Here is a 24,722-nt window from a genome sequence, read left to right as displayed (position 1 = left end):
GAATTTTCCCCAAGGCTGGGCAATCCACCCTTGACCCATTACCAACTCTTACTGAACTTCCACAGTCATGAGAACAAGGTCTAAGGAATTGAGGAAGCCTTAGGGTCCTGAAAGAAGGGTAGGATAGGGTGAGGTCATCACCTTCACATCCCTTTCCTACACCTCACTTTCAGTAAAAAGGGATCCCAGGTTCCATTGGTCATTACCTCCAGCTCATACCTAGGCTCACCTTTTACTCTCCCAAAGCAACCCCACCCCTTTACCTTATTCTCCTACCAAATGCCAACCACCAAAACTCATGGACAAAAATGGTTTGCCACCCACCCCTTTAAAAATGAGCCTCACCTAAATCCTAACTAATCACATGAACCAAACAGTTTCTAGTCAACTTCAGTTTTAAACTCATACTATATGAAGTCCTCATTGAATACCTTTAGCCATTAATACTCAAGAAAGTGGAACAATTAAATCACTTAAGAGTTCTTAAGAAAAATCAAGTTGAATGTCAGAATTTAGGTTCAAAAACAATTCCAACTCCTATTGGTCAATCATATTTTAGACAGTTAAATATACATTAGGACTTCAAATTACCTTTAAATCCTATCTCAAACTTCTTCTTTTTTGAAAAAAAAAAAACAGATATGAATCAGAGAGAAAGTTAGATAATATGAATGCACAGTTTAAATTCTATTCAAATGAAATCAAACATGACACTTAGTCCTGCCAGTGGCATATGGTGTTCCCTTTTTTATTTTAAAACAAGCTAAACAATTTTATAGACTTTCATGAAATCCCAATAGACCCTTTGACACCCCATTATCTTATTAGTGATCTTGAATCTCAAACTTCATTTTTAAACTCCTTTATCCCACTCTAGGATGTCACTTTCTTTTAAAATTACCTTTTAGTGCACAACATACAACATTTCAGTATCACTTGACTAGCTTAAGCACATCCAAACAAAACCTAAAAAACATTCAAACTAAACCAAAGACTTCCTACAGAACTGTTGAGGTTTCTTGAACTCTGTTTTAACCTAATCATGACCCCTTCCCAAGTCTTATCCCAGTCATAGTTCATGTAACTTAGTTAACATCAAACAAGTATGCAGGCCCACAAAAGAACAGATTCAGGAAAGTGAAAAGAAAACCAAAATCACATTTTTATAAGATAAGGACAATTGTTTCAAATACTTCTAATGGATATCACAATCTTTAGGTGTTCTAACACATTCAATCAGGATTAATGTTAGCTTAGAGTTCATCAAACTAGTGCCATGACTTAGGTGACCACATTCTCATCAGATTTAAGCATAGAACAACAAAAGCAAGAACCTTCAATATATAGATAGCAGAACATATGAAATCTATTCCACATATTTAAACAAGCATCACACTATTTAGGCATACACATTCAGTCTTCTTCACAAAATCACTTATTGATATCAAACATGGCTTTGCAAATAAAGAGGGGCAACCTCCACATCTAAGAAGTTGATACATCTTAATTAATGCCTAACCAATACATGAACTCAACTAAATCATAGGCAAATCAGCAGCTAAACAACATTAATAAATTATTCACATATAAATTAATACTAAACAATACCAAAATGAATGAACAGGGTACAACATTACCTTTTTTTGGTGCAGCCCTGATCAAAAACGAATTTGAAAGCCTTAAGTGCTTCCAAAACTCACTACCTAGCCACACAGACTTGAACAAATGGAAAGAGATAAACTTTTGAGTTTGTAAAGCCCTCACACTTAGGGAAGTCTTAAAAATTTTACTAACAAAGGCTAAAATTTCTAAGTTTTAGCCTTTCTTTTGACCACAATTTTTTAAACTCTAAAAGAAACTCTTTCAAAAAAATTTGACTTTGAGACTCGGATTTTCTTTCAGAAAAAGCTTCTTTTTATCCTTTTCAAAGTTTATCCACTTTCATACCTCTCCCAGCCCGGACCTGGTCAAGTTTATCCTCGGTGATGGACGAAGGATATCGCCTTACATCGAACCCTCTTCAGCAACCCGAGAAGGCTTCTCAACTTTAAATTCTTTGTTGTAGTTGGGTTTGTTCGGTTCTATATCCAAAGCAGGGGGCTCAACAGGGAAAGAAGATTTGGTGAATTTGATAAGGGGAAAGAAACAAGTTAAAAAAAATAAGAGAGGGAGGAGAAGCAGTTGAAAAAATTCGAAATGACAAAGCGAAAGAACAAACAAGGCAGCACTTTCAATCAAAGAAACAGCGGATGAAAGGTTGGCAAATTTTATTTGCTTACAATCAAATATAAGCAACAAAGTTAAGGAATGAAAACGATTGAAACAAGTATAAAATATGAGATGAAGATGATCAGAAGTGAAGGAGTGGAAAAGCGAGAAGTAAAATGGTGAAAAGAAGGGGTGCATGGCCTTTTATAGGCATGGTAACTGTAGCGGTTGCAGAGTTTGGCCAACCGGGGGATGCCACGTGTATAACAATTAATGAGACGTGATTTTAAACGATGTGCGTTATGGCGGTTACCGAAGTTGGCCGTTCGGGATGAGACACGTGGCTGATGGCAGAGGGACGTGACATAACTGTTCCCGCCAAAATGAAAAGATAAGAACGAGTTTATGAAACTGCCGGTATGGTGACTCATCCACTTCCCGTTACTCTGGTAAAACCTCTTATCCGGGAAGTGTGGGGACTATCTGTATACGGTAAAAATTGGATGTATGCAAGACCGGTGAGACCGGGGATCGGGGATAAAAAGAGACAGCTATGAGTATCGAACCTTCCCTTCGGACTGGTGGAATTGCACCAGTTGTGGCTGGTCTGAGAAAAGTGAAAACAAATCTATTTAGTCCGGTATCCCCAGACCAAACTCTGCATTGCATCCAGTCTGGTTTCTCCATGACCGAGTTGATCGTGGCCGTTAGTCCGGTTTCGGCATGACCGAGTTGATAGTGGTCGTTAGTCCGGTTAATCAGTTACAAAATCACCACACATCAACATCGCTCTGTCACATTGTACCAACAACCGTACGGGTGTCAGATCGTATGGCCCAACCTTATCCTTTTAGGTTTTCTTTATTCTAAAAAGGCTTTATGTTGTATGCAAGACCCATAAGGCAAAACTATAAATAGGGAGCATTTCCCTACTTTTAAGGGTTGGATTTTTGAGATCTAGAGCATTGTAATAGCCAATATATATCAAAATATCATTCCTGTCTTTGGTCTGAATCAGTGAAATATTGTTGTCTTTAGATCTATTCTAATACCATTAACTTAATCATCGATAGCAACTTATTTATTCAAGTTCTTAACGCATATATTCATATGCACATACCATTACACACGAATCCATATATACATTCCACATATATCAAAAATAGATTAAAATTTATCCACATATCCTATACCACACTTATAAATTCAATTGATTACCTAAATTCGGGATAAACAACTATATGCTGAACTAGTGAGATACTGATCTTCTTCAAATTGGACATCAGGAATAGATGGCCTACTATAATAATTATTTTTTGTAGAATACCTTGGGTTAATGGTTAAACGTTGAATTTCCTCTTTAGGAACATCTGATATAGTTTGTACCGTTTCAGATGACTTTTTGTTTAATTTAGCCAATTCGTTTTCAATTCTTTCTTCTATACTTAGTGTTTTAAGTTCACTAGTACTTGTTTTATTTGATGCTTTTGGCTCAGATATTTTTAATTGCTTATTTATTCTTTCAATAAAATCATCTTTAAGATTAAATTTATCTGGTAATTCTAGGAATTGTTCTTTAGAAAATTCAGGGAGTTTAAATATTGGATGTTTCTCCAATTTAGAGTTGGTTACTGTTTTTGCAGAAATTGCTTGTTTACTAGTATCTTTTACCAATTGGTTAGCTACTAAATGTAATAATTGATTTGTATAATTAATTTGTTGGATTAATTTGTTAATGTCCTTAGTTTTTGGATCACTATCCTTATTAGTTCCTTCTCTTTTGAAAGGAGAAGCAGTAATTACTTCTTTACCTACTGGTATTAGAATTTCTTCTAATGGAGGAGCCGTAGATTCTATTGTTCCTTTGGTCTTTGTACACCATTTGTTGACTAACATGGATAAAAATCCCTTTTGGTTTGGAATTTGTCCTGTTAATTCAAATCATTTGAAGAAATTTATATTACTTTTAAATCTCTAAGCCATTTCTCTTTGAAATCTATTCTTGTTTCAAAGCTGTAGGTACTCTTGTACCAATCTAATTTTATTCTCTAGTCCAAAATAGTTATACACTTTGAGTCTTAGTATGAAGCATTGGAGTAATTCCCCGATAAGACGTTGGATGCCTGAATAGACTGCCGTCACTCAAGTGCCAGGAGGGCCGTAGGAGTAGGACACAATTTGGTGTACCAGTCCCTAAGACCACATAGAAAGAAGGGTAGACACTTAAAGACACTAGAGAAACAAGTTAATAAGAATTAAGAAAGATAAACAGTTAACACTAATCAATTACAGAGGAAGAAAAAATAGGATAAAGATAACAGAGAGAGTAGACACGCACCCATAGGATAGTACCCATATTCCAACTCCAACACAGGTTCGGATTGGTACAAGAGTACCTACAGCTTTGAAACAAGAATAGATTTCAAAGAGAAATGGCTTAGAGATTTAAAAAGATTTAAAAGTAATATAAATTTCTTCAAATGGTTTGAATTAACAGGACAAATTCCGAACCAAAAGGGATCATTATTCGTGTTAGTCAACAAATGGTATACAAAGACCAAAGGAACAATAGAATCTACTGCTCCTCCATTAGAAGAAATTGTAATACTAGTAGGTAAAGCAGTATGTACATATATAATACATAATATACGTCCATATAGCTCCTGAGGGGTCTCAGGTCTGTATATGCTTACGTATATATCTAAATGCAATGCAATGCATAAAACATGATAGGAATACAGGTAGCTCTAAAGATTATACTGAATCTGAAAGAAGAATTACATTGTGGAACACGAATCAAATAAGTCATCCCTAACTCTAAAAGTGGAACCACTATGGATTAACGTTACGTGTAGTTCACAAGGATCATGCCAAAGAAAGAAAAAGGGATAGACTTACATACCTCGTCGTCTCCTTACTACTCAACGCCTATCCTCCCGAGTTTGCAAATCTACATTCAAGAGGATTCATACTTCCTCCAACTCCAAAAAAAACTCCCAAAACCACAATAAAAATATCAACAATATCATAATCAAAAGATAACATCCAAATTATTCGCAATTCAATCCCAAAACTCATTGTCATAATAAATCCATATCAACAACTTCAACACACCCCTTATACACTTGTGTACCACACTTCCTCAACATCATTATTTTCCCTCATAACAAGATCATGCTCAAAACATGCTAATAATTATAGCTCAAGTAAATTTACAACACAAAGTATCATCAAATCCATATTTGAACTTCTTTTTTCACTTTCTTCCTTCAATCAAGTTGTATAACAATCAAGCAACCTCAATAACATGTAATAGAGAGGAAACCTTACCTTAATCTCGCAAGGAAAAGCTCCGGATCAAATTATTCCACTAGGATGAAACCTCCAACTTCAACACCAAAGGGATACTTGAACTCTACAAACCCTACTGAACTCTCTAACACTTAAATCTCTTGGTTCTTGATTTTTAATCCTTGATTTCACTTGAGGTTGGTCACATCTGTTGGAATAGTCTCTAGATGTGTTTGGAGACTAAGGTAATAAGAGAAAATGAGTTAAAAATGAAAGGGTATGAAATATATCTTAACAAAAATTTGGCATTGACTTAAATTTACAATCAACTTTTACGGACCGTAAAAATTATACGGCCCGTATAATTGGATTGTAAAATCCAATCAGTGACTCACCCTTACTGAAATCAATTTACGGTGGGGGTCGGTAAAATATACGGTCCGTAAAAATTATATAGTCTGTATACCCAACCGTAAAACCCAACTTTTTCCCGAAACATACTCTCGTCAATTCGTTCAATCTTTACTCCTTTCAACTCATACTAACCATGGACTTAAACCCTCATATGCTTAAGATGAACATGTCTAATTTCATATATCCTCGTAAATAACTCCTCTTCCGAATCTATGGCAACCAATTCATAAAGGGACTCGACGTACAAAAATACCGAGTGTAACATCCTTCCTCCTTTAGAAACATTCGTCCTCGAATGTTAAAGTCTCAGGAATCTCATAGAAATATTTATAGAGTTTCTCCTGTAACTGTACCACTATCAACCTGCCACCCAAAATATACAACGCATTACAGGGGCTACAGCAAACAATAACAATAATGGCCTCACACGGTCAATAATAATAAGAAATGAAACACTACACACTTGAAGGTAATGGTGTCCTCGTTTGGACCTCCTCTGAGAGTGGAAACAAATGCAGATCCCCGGATCTCATATCTTCCTTAGCTTCCCAAGTCATTTCCTCAAAATTCTTATTTCTCCAAAGAACTTTAACTGAAGCTACATCCTTATTCCTCAATCTTTGAACTTGTCTGTCTAGAATGGCAATGGGAACCTCTTCATATGATAGTTGCTCGGTAACCGAAACATCATCTACGGGTTCGACTATGGAAGGGTCTCCAATACACTTACGAAGCATTGATACCTGGAATACAAGATGGACTGAATCTAACTCTGGGGTGGATCTAACTCATAGGCCACTTTGCCTACTCTACGCACAATCTTGTAAGGTCCAATGTATCGAGGACTAAGCTTAACCTTCTTACCAAATCTCATGACGCCTTTCATAGGTGAAACCTTCAGGATTACCCAATCATCAATCTGGAATTCTAAGTCTCGTCGATGATTATCTGCATAAGACTTCTGATGACTCTGGGCTGCCAATAATCGATCCTGAATAAGTTTTATCCAACAAGCAGTGGAGAAGGTCCAACAAGCTTTGAACCATCCAATTGGCGATCTACATTTCCGTCCATATAGAGCCTCATACAGGGCCATCTGGATACTGGAATGATAACTATTGTTATATGCAAACTCAATAAGAGGCAAATGATCATACCAGTTACCTATGAAGTCTAACACACATTCCTTTAACATATCTTTAAGAGTCTGGATAGTATGCTCAGCTTGTTCATCTGTCTGGAAGTGAAATGCTGTGCTAAGACTCACCTGAGTCCCCAAACCCTTCTGGAAAGACCTCCAGAAATTAGCTGTAAACTGCGCACCTCTGTCAGAGATAATAGATGCCAGAACACCATGGAGTTAGATTATATCCTTAATATAAAGTTTTGCATAATCCCCGACTAGGTAAGTAGTCCTGACTGGCAGAAAATGGGCTGATTTAGTAAGCCTATCCACAATCACCCATATGGAATCAAACTTATGCTGAGAACGAGGCAAATCTGTAATGAAATCCATATTAATTGCCTCCCATTTCCTCATTTGAATTTCCATAGCTTGCAATAACCCACTGGGTTTCTATTGTTCAATCTTCACCTGTTGGTAATTAGGACACTGGGCCACGAACTCTGCTATGTCCTTTTTCATTCCATCACACCAATAGACATCCTTAATATCATGATATATCTTCATCGTCACCAGATGAATGGAATAACGGGAACAGTGAGTCTCCCCCATAATCTGACGACGTAATCCTGCAACATCAGGAACACATAGTCTGCCTCCGTATCTAAGAACTCCATCTGCAGAAATCTCGAATGGTGACTTTTCCTTCTGAGGGGATGTGTCTCTATAATGAACTAACATGGGATCCTCGTACTGGCACTCTTTCACCTCAGCTACTAAAGATGAAACTGCCGCATCATGAATAGTAACTCCCAGATCACCCGAGTCCAATAATCGAACTCCTAGATTAGCTAACTATGGAAGCCTACGAACAATCTCCTTTTTCTTGGGCTGGACATCACATAAACTACCTATGGATTTGCGGCTAAGGGCATCGGCCACTACGTTCGCCTTTCCAAGATGATATAAGATACTAACATCACAATCTATTAATAACTCTAACCATCGCCTCTATCGCAAATTCAACTCCTTCTGCTTGAAAATATACTGGAGACTCTTATGGTATGTATAATGTCACACCCTAACAATGGTAGGGCATGACGGGCACCCGACTCTCATCAGAGTCGAGCGAACCCTTAGACATTCGCTCTATCAAAACCTGTCATTTCAAAAACTTTTAAAACATGAAACTTTTCCAAATAGAAATCATTATCTTTATAACGATTATGAAAACTTTCAATCAAACAAGTACTTTAAACCAATTGAAATCATCTAAAGTACATACCCTTTTAAAATCCACAAATGACTCAACTGATATCACTTTGTCGACATCTCGACAAATATACCACAGGACACTGTCTGCAGAAGTCTCTAAGAAGTGAACTGAACATTATGAGTCAGGACAGGGCCTTGACATACCTATAATCATGCATATCTATACATGACTCAGCACAGCTCCAGAATGAGGTGGAACTTGCCAATCCCAGCTGACGTCCAAGCATTCTAGCTATACACTTAAGCTGCCAAACAATCTGGGGCTGCGGGCATGAACGCAGCGTCCCCAGGCAAAAGGACGTCAGTACGGACAATGTACTGAGTATGTAAGGTGGTAACAAATCATAATCATAATTTGATTTAGGAGAGAAGAAATCACAATCTAACTCAATACTTACAGCCTTCGCTGGAAGAAACATAAATGTATACACAGTCTCAAAACAATCTTTAAGTAAATAATGCAATCCAACACATATTCTTTAAGTAAATAATGCAATCTAACACACATTATTTAAGTAAATAATGCAATCTAACCCACATTCTTTAAGTAAATAATGCAATCTAACACACATGCCGCTTCCGACATGTTAACAAAATGGTCCCTTTGGACAGCCGCTTCCGGCTAGCATCACAATAGTCCCTTCGGACGACCGCTTCTGGCATAATAATGATGGCCCCTTCAGGCAGTCACTTCCGGCTTAAATCACCATCATATCAACACAAACTCAATCCACAAATATCAATTTCAATTCATACCATAAGTCACTAATCAATTCATCACAATCTAGTTATTAGCCTTAGTCTTCATAAGAAGTTATCAAATTTGTATTTCACTAGACTTAGGAGGACATACTTCCAGGTTTGAGGGTAGAATTGTTATGAAATTCTTACTAATATTCTACTCAATTTCATCTTGTTGCCCTACTCAAGAATAAATGATCATATCAATACAAAGGGATGATACTATGGAATGTAAACATAAATCGTAAATGAAATGAAGTAGTAAAATCTCGCACCCCCTTCGAAGTGGTTTTGAAAATCAAACTTTATGTTTCATTTAGTATATAAAACTCATTTCCTCGAAATCATTAGTAAAACCATATACACAACACAGCTTGGGATCTTATGGGTGTTCCCTTCGGAACAGAATAGGAGTATAAGATCAATAAGCCATCACAAGAAACATATAGACCTTACTCGTCTAAGAATGGAATCATATGGAGTACGTATAGAATGAATAACAACAAGAATCATGCCAAAAGAAGAAATGTTTGCCTTACATACCTCGATTGTCGATCTCCCGAAAAGCATATAACGAACCAACCGCCCCTTATAAGTTAATCTACAATAGATACGACGATAATATGCATGTTAATTAACAAGAAGGGCTACAACAAGCCAGCGAGCAACAAGCTTGCTAAACGACAACTAAACGACGTATCACCACACCATTTTCCCTCCCAAACTTCCCAATAGCAAGAACTCAGCTAAAACATCCTAACAACATCTTATTCAGATCCTACCCAGTTCAATACCTAAAACTCACGGCTTCCGATCACAGTCCCGCGAGTCCTATTTGATAAACACGCCACCATCGCTACTGTGGCACTTCCTATAACGTTAAGAAGCAAACCCGTACCTTAGTCGATGGAAGAACATATTCCTTGCCCAAGATTACCACCAACAACATATCTTGAAATCTCTAAAAATCGGCTACGAACCTTGTGAGGAGGTTTGCTGGAAGTTCACGTTGGAGGAAGAGTATATAATATAATGAAATAAGATCTGGTCATACTACATTTTTGGACCCTTAATACCTAATTTAGTATGGAAAAGTGGATAACTCCTAATCTTGACATGTGTCTTCACCTTTACATGTGTCACCCATCTGCACTCCATGTGCTTATTTATCAATTCACTTATAACTATTTTAATTCCACGTTTTTCATAAATGTTGCCACTTGTCAATGATCCACATGAATAATGTACACATAATATTTATTCAATACTCTTAATTAATTCCTTGTCTTCCACAACAATTCTACTTTTAACCAATTACACAAAAAAAAATTCTTGATCTCAATTCACTAAAATATTAAACACTTTTAACCCCTTTCATTTACCCATTATTATGATCATGTGATATAACACTAGTCCACAACCTCTTTTTCCATACACAAAATATTATTCTCAATCACCGTGGTCACACTTGTTAAGTCCTAAATTATTTTGGAACTTCATTTCTTGCATACACCGAGCTCTTGATTTTCATCCTTGGATATGATCGAATTCTCCGGGCTCGGGTAAATTTGCGCATGTTGGACGATTAAATGTTCTAGTCCAAAAATACGGGGTATTATAGCTTGGACCATATTTCACTCGAATAAATTTCAAACCTCGACGAAATTTATTTTCTTCGATTGGTTTAACTTCAAATCCTTACGATACATGTGTACCATCACTTTAACCACCTATAAGTTTGGGGGATAACCTCGTTTCCATTACTAATATCATTTAACTCGCATACTTTCCAACGCATGAGAATACGGGATGTAACATATAAATATCCACGTGAACACCATATAAGTAATGTCTCCACATTTTGAATGCATGAATCACCGCAGCTAACTCTAGATCATTTGTTGGATAGTTCTTCTCATGCTTCCGCAATTGCCTTGAAGAGTAAGTAATAATTTTACCAGGCTGTATCAACACAAAACCTAGCCCAACGCCTGAGGTATCACAATAAATAACATAGCCCTCCAATCCTTCTAGAAACTTCCCTCACAAGCATCCGTCCATTGGAACTTGGCTGATTTTTGAATCAGCTTCGTCAATGGTGAAGAAATAGAAGATAAACCTTCTACAAATCTCCTATAATAGACTGCCAAACCCAGAAAACTACAAACCTTCATGGGTGTTGTGGGTCTCCACCAAGTCTTCACAGCTTCAATCTTCTGTGCATCCACCCGAATACCATCAGCTGAAATAATATGCCCCAGAAAAGTCACAGAATTCAACCAAAACTCACATTTTGAAAACATTGCATACATCTTCCGGCCTTGAAGAACTTTAAGGATAGCGCATAAATGATCCGCATGCTCTTCCTCCGATCGAGAGTACACAAGAATATCACCAATAAACACAATCATGAATAGATCTATGAAGCGCCAGAATAGGCTGTTCATTAAATTCATGAATACTGCCGATGCATTCGTCAACCCTAACGACATTACCCGGAACTCGAAATGACCATATCTGGTTCGAAAAGCCGTCTTCGGGATATCTTTCTCTCTGACCCTCACCTGGTGATACCTTGTTCTTAAATCTGTTTTGAAAACCATTTAGCACTCTGCAATTGATTAAGTAAATCATCAATTCTAGGAAGTGGATATTTGTTCTTTATTATCACCTTATTCAGTTGCTTGTAATCGAAACACATCCGTAACGAGCCATCTTTATTTCTTACAAATAACACAGGTGCTCCCCACGATGAAAAACCAGGCCTAATAAAGCCTTTTTCAAGCAAATCCTTCAGTTGCTCCTTCAACACTCTCAATTCTGCAGATGCCATTCTATAAGGAGGAAAAGATATTGGCTTAGTATCCGGTAATACATCGATGGAAAAGTCAATCTCTCGCTTTGGGGGAAGACCTAGAAGCTCGTCTAGAAATACATATAGAAACTCATTGACTAATGGAATAGACTGAAGGGTTGGCGGTGTCACGACCCGACTAGGGGCCTTGACGGGTACCCGAGGCTAACCACCGAGCACCGCTCATACCATTACCCATCGTACATGTTATATCCCGTATTTTTGAACGTCGGATTGTTTGTAGGCTGAGGTGGGGCCCACACGTCAAGATTTTTTTTTGGAACATGTGAAAAGTTATATGAATCACATATGTAAAGTTAAACACAACTCATGAAGGGCACTTGGGCCAAATCAAAGTGGAAGCCCTCCAAACGAATATTTTTAAGAAACGTTTTCGGGTGACCTGACTTCGAGGGGCAAAAACGGTATTATAAGTTTGGAATTTGGAAAGGTACCAAGAAATAGAAGTTGTAGATAATTGAAGTAGCGTTCCAACCATAGGTCGTGGGTTCTCAGGTGACGTCGGTGCAAGGAGATATGAACGTTTTAAGGTCGAAAGGTCAGTGGGCTAGGCCCAACTCGGGACCAACCGGGTTGGCCCAAAAAAATGAAAAGAAAAATTTAGGCCCAAAGAGAGAAGGGTGGTCGGCCAAACCTAAGGCCCAACCCATGATTCTAATATTTCCCATGTGCTAATTAATATAAAGAGGCCTTATATGAGTCATAACTCATAGAAGTTTCAAGATAAATTAGAAAGGGAGAAAACAAGAACAATAAGAGCTAAGGGAACAAGGTATTCAGCCGTGCCCCTTCAAATTCTAGCCTTTGAAATCTTCCTCCAAAAATTACTTTCTTGTGGTATTTCCACTAATTCAAGGGTCCTTTACAACTTGGTGTAGCTATTTTGGAAGAAAGGGCACTTGTTTCATCAAGTTGACAACTTGGTTAAGTGAAGAAGATTGCAGAAAAAGGTAAGAATCAATTCCTTTTTATTAGGTTATGAAGGTTTGTTTATGTTGTAGTATGTGGAAATGAGTAGAAATTATGGAAATATGAAAGTTTGCAAAGTGGGTGTGTGTGTAGGTATGTAGCCGTGTGTGTGTGGTGTTGTATAAATATGATGAGTTGAATTTTATGTTGTATTTTAGTTGTGGTTATGGTGGAATTTATATTGGAAATGGAAGTTGAATGAATTTGGTTGAAGTTGGAAATATAAGGTGTTGGCCGTGTGGTGTAGGGAAGTGGAATGGAAATGGATTAATTTTGTTTAGTATGTTAGTTGTGTTGTTGTGATCCTTATAATGTAAATGAAGGTTAAATGGTTTAAGTTGGCATTGAAATTGATTGTAGAAGATTATGCCATCTTAGTGTGATTTTATGCTATTATGAAAATGAAGTTGTTAAAGTGTGGATTGTTGTTGTTGGTTATGAATTTGTAAGTAGAAAATGAGTTGTGATGGTTTTGTTGTATATGTAAGAGTTTTGGATGGAATATGGAATTGATGGAATTGTTGAATATTGGATATATGGCTTGGAATATTCTTGGCCTATGTTTGAATGATCTTAAATTAGTGTATGAATATGGAAATATTGATATTGACTTGAAAGTGCAAAGTTGAATTGGAAGTTGTTGCATTATTTGGAAAAGAAGACTATTTATGTTAAATTGCGTTTCTAGTCGATTGTGGATGTTGTTGGAATTGTTGTTGATATGGTTGTTGCTATTTGAGTCGAGTTGAATCTCGGGGATGTTATATGTATAGGGGAGATGCTGCCCAAATTTCTGTAGACAAGTATTGGTTAAGATTGAACTTTTAAACCTTATGATTAATATTTGGTAAATGTGACCAAATGTAGATTTTGGACGAAACGGGATTTGAATTTGGAGAGGCGTAAGGAGCGAATAAGGTATGTAAAGCTATCCCTTTCCTTCTTTTGGCATGTCCTAGACATACTAGGTTGAGATTTGAGCCTCGGGGGCAATTCTGTTCATAGAAATCCGAATCTGATTTTAGGCACTATTCATTCAATGTAAATGAATTATAATTCTTATGTTTTGTTGGAAAACTATTCGAACATCCATAATTTGCACAAATGTGATAGAATCATTTTGAAACTTACATGGATGACTCCATAGAGTCTAATGTTCGTAATTTATGTCCGCCACCTCGACTTGACCCGCGGTGGGCCCACTAGCCCCGAGACTTCTTTCGTTTGTCTTACTTAATCTACTTACGTACGATATAAATATGGAACCTTTGCCTATGAATTTAAGGCTCCGTTTGATTTGTTCCATAAGTTATTTGAAAGCTCCTAAATGTGAACGACGCCAAATTTTCAGAAAATGGCTTATGAAGTATTTTTCGAAAGTTTTGTAAATTTATAAAGGCTCATATTTTTGTATACTAATTCTGACAGACTCGATACTTATTTTGAACCTTCTGACCTCAATATATATATATATATATATATATATATATATATATATATATATATATATATGTGTGTGTGTGTGTGTGTGTATTTATTTGTCGAGTCTTGGAATTAAATTGTGTATATGCATATGGTTTCCGCACTACTCTGCTCGTGCCCATTACTATGATATCGTTCGCCGGTTCCCGGGCCGGTTTTTGTGATCGTGCGCACTATGATATATTCGGCAGTATGCTGTGTTACGGTTCCCGAGACCTCGCCATAGGGTCGGGTTCCGTTTATGGAGTTATGTTGTGATATGGCTTATGATATGTTGTGATGATGTGTTATGTACGGGGTTGTACGGAGATTTGAAACCTTCTGGAGTTATGCTGTGTTGTGGCACCAGCGTCGGAGTGGTGACCACGTTCCTGAGCCTCATGCATGATTTCTGTTTGCATTATGTATTTATGTCTTCAGTACAGGTTTTGATATATTGATCCGGTATTTTCTCTCTGTACCCTTCGCTTCAGTTATGGTTTGGATTTTTGTACTTTATGTTTTACATACTCAGTACATCTTTCGTACTGACCCCCTTTCTTCGGGGGGCTGCGTTTCATGCGCGCAGGTACAGACGCACAGTTTGGTGATCCACCAGTTTAGGACACCCTCTTTTGCTATTTGGAGTACTCCTCTTATTCCGGAGCCTACATTTTGGTATATATCTTCGTTCGCTACATATGTATGTATTTGTTCAGGGGTACGGCGGGGCCCTGTCCAGCCATATGATTCGGTTGGTCTGTTTAGAGGTCTGTAGACGTATATGTGGGTTGTGCCTACTTCTGTTCAGGTGTGTTTGTATGATCCCACTCGCCATGGCAGCCTCGTCGGTGTGCATTTGTATATGTTTTGGGCCGTTGTGCCATTTGATAGCCTAGTCGGCTTCTGATATATATGTACATATATGGTTGTGTTTGAAATGTGTCTGAGACAGATCTGGCGATGTACATTCCGCCAATCTATCTGATTTTGATGCGGTCTAAATGGCCTGTATGTTTGTATATGTGTGTATATATTCGGCGAAGTGTATTCCGCCGCCCCTTCTGATTATGATATGAAAAGTTTTGCACGTACGACCGCTTAAGATAATATTTGCTTTCAATCTGTTTGAGATGATTAATATGAAAGTCTGAGTTAGATAAAAATATGACGAGTCAGTATGTAAGTCTGTTTGGGGTGTCCAAATAGGACATCAGTCGCGGCCCACGGAGCTGGGTCGTGACAGTACACATCAAGCGTTCATTCATTAGTCTTATACTCAAATCATAGGAAAACCATTTTTCACTTTGAGACATAATTACCTTTATATACATAAGCCCTTAGGCTATCAATATAATATACATACAATAAGGACATCGTGAGACCATACTACCCAAACATGTGTATCTACGAGCCTCTAATAGAGTGCTAGACATAGGGACGGGACAGGATCCCGTCATGCCTAAAACATATATATACACAAAAGAATAAATCAATGGCACCTCTGGAAAATGGGGTGCTCTCAAAGTCTGCTAGTAGCTCCTACGAGTCTGGATCACCTCCCTGCCTACCTGTAGGCATGAACACAACGTCCAAAGAAAACAGACGTCAGTACGAACATTGTACTGAGTATGTAAGACATGAATGAAATGAATATAATAGAGAAATAATAAGACATAAGATGAAGATATAACCTGCTTAACCTTTAAGAATGGATGCATGTCATACATATATCATATATAATCGTATTACATATATCATCATAGCACATACATCCCAATCTCATATATGTTATACCCCATTTTAACCGGGTCAAAGCGGAGTACAACATATCGGTGATTCCTAATTATTTAATTTAAGGAGTCGCCACCTAATTATTTTAAAAGGTGAATTAGGACACCTATTTTAGCTAAGTAAATGCCTAAAATAAACTCTAATTTTAAAGGTCTTACTAACCTAATAAATTCTAGGTAAGGGTTCTAAATATCCTAATGGGAAGGTATTAGGCATCCATTAGAATCCGTTAATTACGGTTACCGATCAAACATAGGTTACTATAAGGAATTTGGACAAAAATAATATTTTTATTTTTTATAGGTAATATAGGAGAAAGTATTTCATCTTAAGTAATTAGGTGATTATATAAAATTTTGCGTTTGATGACACAATGGATTTAGTACTTAGTATACTAGCCGAACTTAAGGAATAGCAAGACGTAAGTGGAAATCTTAATTAAACAAAAGCGATGGATTAATTAAGTCTCAAATGAAATGATGAGGCACTATAAGAAATCTTGTCTTATCTGTTTAGAAAATTATTTTTTAGACAGAGGTTTGAATTTTTAGAAATAAATTTTGAGAACAAACAGAAAAACATACTGTTTTTTATTTAAAGAAATAAAGGAAAGGTGATCTTTTAGCTTTCAAAAGGCTCGTTTTATTTTTATTATTTTTTTTTAAAAAAAAAAATACGTTATTTGACTCCATGCTTCACTTGGTGTAGTTGAATTAGCAAATTTAGCTACCGGTCTGAGGCATGATTAGAGGTAAACTCCATTTTTTAACCTTGTAAAAGAATAACTTAAAAATCTTGAACCGAAGAGAATACACTAAATTACTAAACCTTTAAATACGTTACTCCCCAAAAAAAATATATATTATACTAGAACTCTATATATCCATTATCTATAAGCTACTCCCATAAGATTAACTACTTAGAGTCCTCTTAATTTAACCATATCCATGAAAGGAACTGAGAAAAATATTAGCAGATCATAAAGCAAACTCAATCGACACGATAAGAGAGAATATCCGCTGCTTCTCCCCTCTCTTTGGCATCCCGTTCAAGTGCATTTTCGGAGGATGAGAGATGCTACTGGAGATACAAATACAAGCCTTGGGCCTAGCAGCGATGTCGAGTCTCATTGCGAGACTCAAGAATGCTCCCATATGTCATGAAAACAAAGAAAAGAAAATATAAAGGATTAGGAAATAAGCATATTCAATAAGGAAAATAAATGGACAAAGACAAATCTTAAAGAGCATAACCAACAACGTCCAATAAAATGCAAATTGCAAAGAGAAACAAACATGAAACTTAATTGCAACGACAAATTAAAATTCATGGGGGTTCAAAGAATCGCTATACAAATCACTTTTTAGGGACTTGATTTTACTAACTTAGCTACGGGTTCATATAAATATAAGTTAGATATCAAATCCTATGTGACAGTTTTAGTTAGAGACTCATAATTAATGTCTAGCGAATAAAAGCATATCACAATCCATTTCATAGACCTGATATCCGACAACAATAACGAATTTAACACCAACTTTAAATTAAAGTGTCGACCAAGAGCGTGACCAGAATATGCGGAAAAGAGTTATTACCAACTTTTACCAATACAATGAATGCCACTCGTCATCATCTTCCACAAAAGCATTCAATCAAGGGAGCAAATCTTACGCTAACCAAATTAATCAAGCATTTTGAGAACGAGCATCCGACTAAAATATTAAAGGTTAAAGACTGTAGCAGCTAGCTAATTAATTGATATTGCTTCGAAAATATGTATGTAAACATATGTAATACTCATAGATATTAAGGTTAAGGACTGTGGCAGTTAGCCAATTATTTGATATTACTTTGAAAACATGTATGTAAACATATACTGGAATATCCAATGCACTGCAACAACAATAAAAATAGAACTCCTCATCATCAAAAGCATGACAATAAACTAATGTTGAGTGCAGAAAATAGAACCATATCAGAATAAAACATTGCACATAATCCAAAACTAACAAACTTCAAAAGATAAGAGCAACCTAGGATTCAAACCAACAATCAATGACCATCAATGGTGCGTTCTACATTGCAGTGATTTGTAGGCTTAAAAGGCACATACATTCTACATTATAGTGAAATATGAAACTATGTTAATACGCTTAAAAGGGTATTGATACATGAATCTGAATTTTAAAATGGTAACAGGGGAATGTATATAGGTCGGCAAAGGAGAAAGAAAAAAAAATCACAAACCATACTTCCGTTATATCTAAATGATGAAATCAAAATCACGATTATTACTAACGTATATCCGAATATGGACAACAAACGCATATAGAAGATCACCTTTAAACCGGAAAGAAAAAGAAATTTCTGATGCTTTCCACGAACAGTGAAACCGAGATCTTTAAACCATTTTTTCGAATAAAGGCACTGAGTATACTATTAAGCGCCAACCATTATCAGAAAGATAAATGGACATCTTGTTTTACATCATCGTACATATAAATACTAATCCCGAACCAACTCGAAATTAAAAGCACTTTAGACACCAACAAGGATCACAAATACACATAAAAAATCTAAATGAAGTGAAAAGAAACGAAAGAAAGGAGTTGCACTGACCTTCTTAGAATGCAGTGAACTAGGGGACGTTGGGTCGTAGATCTACGCTCGAAAGAAGACGAACCCAGATGTGCTCAGCTTAACCGAAGATTTAAAACAGAAAGGTGAAATATAATAGTTTTGAGTGATATATGGCTATTCTTCCTTTGGAGCGAGATACAATGGCTGTTCAAAACATTGAAGCCACAGTTTGAATCACGAAGCAAAGGTAAATTTCGGGTCTTTTTTTTTTCCCGTTCCCTTGCGGCTGAAAGTTTAGGATCCATTTATAGGAGGAAAATGCTAGGGTTAGGGTTCTAATGAACGGGAATTTGAAAATAAAAAATTCAAAGTTGGGTCCGAACTCATGCTAATCCGAACATTGAGTTTTTTTTTTTATTCAGATTTTGCTCAAAAATGGATAGATCTTTTCTGGTCCTTGAAGATTTTAATGTGTCTATATTCACCAAAGGAGGGTCTTCTAGGATTGGGACGTTTTGAAGAAAATATTTGCACCAAAATGGAGTAACCATTTACGTCTAGAGAAAAGAATTGATGGAGCTTTGTCAAGAATGGAAAGGGAAGAGAGAGCGTCGGGAGGCTGCTAGTAGAATTAGGAATTAGGGTTTTCTTTAGGAAGTTAGAGAGAGGCTAAGATGAATATTGTCTTGTTGGGCTGGTCCTACACGAATTGGGCCTCAGCCCAAGTAGTTTTAAGACCAATTATGGGCTGAATTAACATAATCATGTGGGGAATGTGATATAATAATTTAGCCATTAGCATTAATAAGGTGTAATTTAATGAAATACAAGTAACATTATAATAAAGTAAGAATATTATTTAGATTATAGCAATATACGATGTATTAATAAAGCGACAGTTCCTAATAATAAAATAAGGACGAAAAATAATATATTTAGTTTATTAATAATTATTAGAAGCTCAAAAGAATGAATTGGAATAAAGGAGGGACAAAATTGGGTGTCAACAATATATACCATCATCGTTAACCCGCATCCGGGTAACTATCATATGCAGCCCACTAGTGGTGTAATGCCCGGTCCTCTAGGCTTGGTGTAACCACAGCAGCCTGCCTTAGCGGTGACATGCCCGACCATCTAGGCACGGTGGAATCGTATGCAGCCCGCCCTTGCGGTGACATTGTTACACCTCAGAAATTTCCCCGTGAACGCACAACGAACACTACAAGAAAACTGCTTATTAGCGACCAAGATTTGGCGACGAGATTGAAATCTCGTCCCTGAAAGTGTATTTATAGGGACAAGATTATTTTTGGGTCCCTAATTTTCATTTTTTTAGCGAAGGCTCTAAATCCGGTTGCTAAAAAGGTAAAAGTCCCGTCCTAATATTCTATGTTCAGAGGACAAGTATTAATTAAGCCCCCCACCTTTCTCTTTTATTTATACCCAAAATGAAAACCCATCCTCTACATCTTCTAAAATCCCTAACATCGACTCCTCCAAAGGCTGCCGACGGCTGAAGATTTACAAACTGGAACACATGAGTTGTTAATCTGAGCAGGTGTGTCGATTTTTTTCGTCTTTTCATTTTGGGTATAGAACATGAAATTTCTGTTATTCGTTTTTTCTTTTTTGGGTTTAGAACATGAAATTTCTTTTCTTCGACTTACTAAACCTTGATTGTTGAGAATAATAGTCTTGGATACTGATTCTTCTGATAGTTTTGGTGTGAGGGCTAAACGCTGGAGTATTGGGTTTAATATGAGAATGGTGGCTAGTGTTAGATTTAAAATGGGGTTTGGAGGCAGATTGAAAAATTGTTCAATACAAAAAATTTCTAAGAGGGTTTCTAGTTTCTTTATTTTCGTTAACTATTGTTATGTTTTGTTGGTTTCAAGATTTTGACTTGGGTGAAATTTTTTCCAGACAGGTGTGGATTTGGTGGCTGAGCTTGTGGTGTGACTTTGGGTCCAAAAGGAAGGAATGTACTGCTTGGAAATAAGTATGGCTCTCCCAAGATTGTGAATGATGATGAAACTTTTCTTAAAGGGGTACATTACAAGCACTAACATTATTGTTATATGTTTAAATTTGATGGGGACTCTGTTATTTTGGTGTTTAAACAAAACAAATGGCTTGGAAATTCATGCAACTTAGAATATATAAATGAAAAGCTATTCCAATGTTGTCAAATTACAAAAATAAAGAACTTGAAAGAATGATACTTAGAGTGTAACCATTAAAGGAGCTCATCTTATGTTGTGTGTGGTCCAAAATGACGAGGAAACTAGAATAAGTATCTATGATTTGTGCCTCGGAATCGTTTGCCTGTCCCCTCTTTCATACTTGTGTAAATTGGTAGATTCTATTGTGATTATTTCTCAAAGTAGTTTAATTGCCATCGGTGTTATTTATTTATTCCTTCTTTTTAGATAAAGAGTTGCTTTTGATTTCTGAGGATAGAGAAATAAATATTTAGACATTGTCCATATTCAGGTTATAATTGTCTTCAAGTCCACTGGAATATAGACGGTGCACTACTTAAAAAATCAATTCATTCTACATAGTAAAAGTTACTAGTGTTGTAAGTTTGATTTTCCATATGTCAAGTCTTCTCGACTCTTTCTGAGGCCTGCAAATGATGTTCTTCCATCCTCCTACTTCTGCATTTTCCATCTATTTTAGTTAATTGTCCCCTTCTTTTACTTTTTTCTTCAAAAATGTGATGCACACCTTAAGCCTAATTGGATTACGATATAAACCAGGTATGTAACGAAAAGTTATAAACGGAGTATATCCATGTAGTAATTGTATATAGGTTTCTGAATGCTGATGGAAGACACCGATTGTAAGGTAGCCACTGCTTCTGTTAAGAACTAGTACCTGTTGTATATCAAGGTATTTATAGGGCATAAAAATTTAATGTTGCACTTGCTTTTGGTTGATAAAATAATTACAAACCCGAAGGAGTTGGTAAAAATTTGGACAATGCAGTAAAGGAGAAATACCTAGTTTTCATAATCGCAGAGGGCATTGAGGGGGGTGCACTGGCTCCAGTAATAAGGAACAAACTCAGGGGTGTCCTAAATATAGTTGCAATTAAAGCTCCATATTTTGGAGAGCGCAACGCTATCTTGACCGGAGGTAGTGACATATAAATAGTAAAACTAGAAATTATTAGTTACATATATCTGCCACCTCGTTTCTTTTGGTGTCTCCAAAACTGTCGGTCATTGAAGCCAGTGTAATGGTTTACTAAAAGATGTTATGGCTAAAAGCTTCAGTCTTCTTCATGGGTGAACGAACAGAACTATATGCAGGGGGTTTAAGGGCTGCTCCAAAAGGAAGGAAAGTATTTCTTGGATATAAGTATGATCCTCCCTTAGTTTAGTTACTGCTAAGTTGGTAACACCTGAAATTAGTTTAGGTACTTCATTTGGATGTTCAATTAAATGCTAGTGGTCTCTTGTGGGAATCATATGGTTTATTGCATTATTGATTTACATCAAGATGAGTTCAGAATATAGTTTATAGCTAAGGATATCATCAACAGGTTAGAGTAAAGGATTTAACTTGTGGAAATAGTGTATCACTATACACTTAACTTGTCTATTTTATTTGCACTTGTTATACACTTTTGCTTTCAATTTTGTCGGTATCCTGGTGCTCTTCAAAATAGCCACGAGTGAAACATGTTAGTTAGAAACAAGAGATATTGTGCATTAACTTTATACTTATGTATGTCTTCTTTTAGTCTTAGCTCTATATGTTCTCTTATTTTAGATGATCTTTTTGAATTCTTGCGATGTCCTTGAGTTCCTTCAGTTTTATTGTTTTGTGTTATGGGTTACATAACAGGAGCACATACAGTAGTACATAAAATGAAGCGATGCTTCTCTATAGTACTCGTTCTTTACTCTGCAATTCTATTGATCAGTTATAGTTGTCTAAACTTTTCTTGGTCGATCAAAAAAGATAAATTGTACCAGTCTTTCATCTCTCTAGACATGTCATGATTGATCAAAATTTCTAGATGTGCTGCAATTACTAGTATACGTTAAGGCAAAGAGTACATTTGTATGCGCACTGTGGGATTTAACTCGGTATGTTGTTGTTGTTGTTGATTAATATGTACACTTATGGATAAGGCCAGTATGATAGGGAATGCGAGGTCATCCAATAAACTTCTCTTCTGAAGTAAATGTAGCATTGCATCAGAAAACAAATTGATTGCTTAAACTAATGTTATCAGCCATTCAAATGGAACGGCATGTCACAGGAGGCTCGAATGTTAACGTAGCTGTTGAAACTTTGGGAAATCCAAAAACATTCGTGCAATGCATACAGAGTGTTCGTAATGGAGACAATGCTGCAATGATTTGACTTAAACTATATGGTGCTAAGGTGGATGTGCATATAAACCACTTAGTGCGACGATAGGTATGTGCAAGTGTGCAGGAAGTCTTGTTTTGCTTGTCCCTCTCTATTCTGATCTGCTAACCGTGAAGTTCCATTTCCTCTTTTAATAGGGATTGAATTATTATATAGGACTATACAGAGCAGCGGGAAGGTCGGAATCTAGTGAATCTGTCTTTAGAGTGTAGCTCCGCACCTTACCCATTGTGTAATGACAGTGTGCCTTCACCCCATGATCTTAGTGCTCTTGTGTTGTATGAAAATGAATGGATTGTGTCCACTATTCATATACATATACATGCTTTTGAAAACAGAAACATTCTGTAAGAATGAAGATAGTAAGAGGGTAAACACAGCTAGAACTAATTCCATCCAATACATCTGACCTGAAGGTGATAAAGTAGCTGTAGTAAACCACTAAATTATTAATTGCTACCTGATGGTGATAAAGTTGTTGTAGTAAACCACATAGATGGAGATAGATTGACAACTAAGAAACTTTTGCATATACTGGTATATAGGAGAAAGTGCACCATCCAATCACATAATGAATGGGTGTGTCAAACCAACTTGAGCAAATTTAATGCACTATTTATCACTTGTCATGTTAGTGAATGGATTACTATAGGCTAGTATATGGACTGTTAGAAAAATATTGTATGTCAAGTTTCGAAACAATTAAAATAGTTAAGCCGGTTAATATCATATACCGAACCCCATATTGGTGTGTATTAATGAGAATCTCAATTTCTTAGTGATTGTGAGCATTTGATTGGGATTTATTTTGTTTCATCAGAATTCAGTTTGTCTTATTGGGTAGATTGTTGTTAAAAGAATGATTTTGTTATTTTATGATTGTTTTGCTTAGTTTCCTTATTTTCTAGGATGGTCGTTTCCATTTATTTTTTACTATGCTTAGTTATATTGTAACTAGCTTCAGAACAAGTTGTTTAGTTTATGCAATAATTATGTTGAACAATTATTTTAACCAATTCTTATAGTCTATCTTTATTTTTTTTCTTAGGAGAATTTCTTTTTCCGGTGTTTTTTGCAGTTTCTGGAGACTTAGAGCATACAAAATGGAGATGCAAGATCTGAAGAATCCATACAACTTGCCAGTAGATTATCATTTTACTAGGACTGTTAGGAGAAAGCATATCTTATTCTCTAAGGATGATACATATTTTTGGCTGAGGGGTTCTGTAAAATGTAGTGACTACAGTGCTACTTTGTTTCCTATTTTTGTAATTAATACAAAATATAAATGAAAGCATGATATTATTTATAATTTTGTTTATGCTTTTTGGTTCTCTATTTAGTAAATTGTATGATACTTAAAAAACAAATATGGCAGCATATATTCATTGGAATCACATTCAATGATGCAGGAAATTATTGCAGCGACTAGATTTCCGGTCCCAAATGATTATTACTAGTGTTGCTAAAATCCTTCTAGGGACAAGAATTTCGGTCCCTAAAGATGTTTTAGGAACCAGATTCCAACCTGGTCGCTAAGTGTTTTTAGGGACCAGATATTACATCTCGTCGTTGTTGACCTTTAGCGTCGGAGCCTAT

The 24,722-nt window shown here is 36.3% G+C and overlaps 1 long non-coding RNA gene across 1 annotated transcript; it reads left to right on the top strand.

Annotated features, from left to right (window-relative positions):
- The first annotated feature begins 20,105 nt into the window (after positions 1-20,105).
- LOC132606116 (uncharacterized) lies at positions 20,106-24,439 on the top strand. The gene is made up of 3 exons (XR_009569601.1): positions 20,106-20,292; positions 20,658-23,171; positions 24,202-24,439. It is a non-coding gene; the product is annotated as an uncharacterized LOC132606116 (long non-coding RNA).
- Positions 24,440-24,722: the final 283 nt, after the last annotated feature.

Source organism: Lycium barbarum, chromosome 8 (genome assembly GCF_019175385.1).
Source record: "Lycium barbarum isolate Lr01 chromosome 8, ASM1917538v2, whole genome shotgun sequence".
NCBI classification, from domain to species: domain Eukaryota; kingdom Viridiplantae; phylum Streptophyta; class Magnoliopsida; order Solanales; family Solanaceae; genus Lycium; species Lycium barbarum.
The sequence above is the reverse complement of the archived record's forward strand: the minus strand, read 5'-3'. Positions and strand labels throughout refer to the sequence as shown.